Source organism: Galeopterus variegatus, unplaced genomic scaffold (genome assembly GCF_000696425.1).
Source record: "Galeopterus variegatus unplaced genomic scaffold, G_variegatus-3.0.2 Scaffold513, whole genome shotgun sequence".
NCBI classification, from domain to species: Eukaryota; Metazoa; Chordata; class Mammalia; order Dermoptera; family Cynocephalidae; genus Galeopterus; species Galeopterus variegatus.
Window position 1 is genome coordinate 105,904 of NW_007726624.1, and position 2,122 is coordinate 108,025.

Sequence of the window (2,122 nt, forward strand, 5' to 3'; positions counted from 1 at the left end):
CGCGCCTCACTCAGCCAGTGAGCAGGAACCGGTCCGTATGTGGGATCCGAACCCTCGGGTGGGAGCGCCGCCACGCTTCCCAAGCGGCGCACTATCCAGTGCGCCACCGGGCCGGCCCAGAGATCTGGAAATTTTTGAAAGTAGAAGAGACAGATCCTCTAGGCAGAGAGAGATTGGAATGAATAGAGAAAGAAGAATAATTAGGGGAACAAGGAAAGAAAGGTTAAGAATCAGACAATAGAGATCAGGACTCTTTCTTTATTGCAACAGGGAAAGAAGTAGCATTGATATGTAGTGATGAAGCAAAGGGTTTTATAAACCAAAAATATGCTGAAGCTCTCAATGAAATGTGAGTTTGTGGTTTGTGTGTTTGGATAGGGGATTTGGAGTCTCAAAGAAGTTTATATGTCCTTTAAAAACACCTACTACTGCTTTATCAATTTGGCTGCTCATTGAAACCTGACAATGAACTAATTAACATCTCTAGGAAAGAAAAGAAAAAGTATTTATTTAAAGAAATTATATTCCCAAACTTCTACTTGGCAGATTACTATAGTTAGCCTAAACAAACAAAGGATTAAAATAATGTGCATTAATCCCATAATTTCCTCCTTTTGTAGTCTACAAAGAAATGATGACTTAAGGTTGACCTTTTCTTCTACCATGATATACCTCCTACCCTCCATAAATTATGAAATCATATCAACTCTTCTGAGCTCTATAGTGTGTGAGTGACATTCACAAGAATGACTCTGCATTCTACAAAAGTAAAATCCACTTGAATGATATCTCTGCCAGTGTTCTAACACACATTCTTTTTTTCCTTCACTTTTCTTTGCTATATAAATGCTATTATTAATATTAATATCATTATTACCTGTGGACTGTGCTAACATTCATAAAGCAAATGCATTTCACAGGGCCTAGCTTCCAAAGCCCTGTAGTTTCAGGTATAGCCTAACTTTTTAAAATTACACATAGGAATGTTAAGCTTGCAAAAGATAGGAAACTTTCCTCAGGCTAAAGTCACTGTTGTAGAAAAAGAGTTGTAACATAGCAAAATTGCTGGCTCACAGGGCAGATGTCCTTGGTGCAGGTTAAACTACTAATTGATATGTTGAGAAAGTTGCTTGATTGTTATGTAAATATACTGAGGAAATTGCTGTAGAAAAAGAAATTGTTTGCTAAGAACAAGCTTTTCTTGGTGGATCACTTAACCTTTTGCAAATTGCATTATGGAATGTCACTTTGTTTATTTCACTGATGTTACTAGTTTTCATGTTAAAACTATACTTATCCATAACTCTGCCCATGTCCTTGTGTTCTTTGTAATGATTAAATTAACTGAATTTTCTTGTGAAACTTCCTTGTCTTTACAATAAAAGGGAGAAGCTAACTTTGAATTGAGGCTGTCACATTCAGCTTTCTCCTCCTAATGGGGAAATTACTGAAGTGCAGTCATTCCGGGCTTCTCAAAGCATTCATAGTGCTTTGAGTAATCGAGTCATTCTTTTTAACATCTCCATTACACAGGAGGAAGTGTAACAATTATCTATGCTTCAAATTATAAATCTGTTAGTTACCCTGTTCCATTTTTTCCTTGTTATTATTACCTGTACGAAGATAATTATTCTTACTTGTGTAAAGATATCTACATTTCTAAGACAGTTAGATAGATGGCTCTCAATAGGGACATTAATGAAAAGGAAAAGAAAAAAGTAGACAAAATTCAGAAAATATTTGTTAAGATTCTAAATGCTATGGATGGTTTTAGAATAGTCAAGAAAATTTTACTGAAAGCAACTCATTCTAAAATGTGGGTTTTTGAGAGACGGAAAATGGCGGCGGGTCTGGAGCGCCCGTGTCAGGAAACAGCGCGATCCTGAGAGCTGTGTGCTGTGATACCAGAGTATTGACTGCATTTCCAAGAGCAACAAAGGACGAATAAATCTTTCAACAACGATCCTACATCGACAAACAAGCGGCAGCGGGTTCGAGGTTTTGGGGCCGACACTGAAGAGGTCTCCTGAGAGCGCCCAAGCCCGGTCGCGGGAACGAACGCGCGATCAGCCCAGTCATCAAAGGCACGGAAAGCCAGCAAAGGTTTCCACAAAGGCAGAGA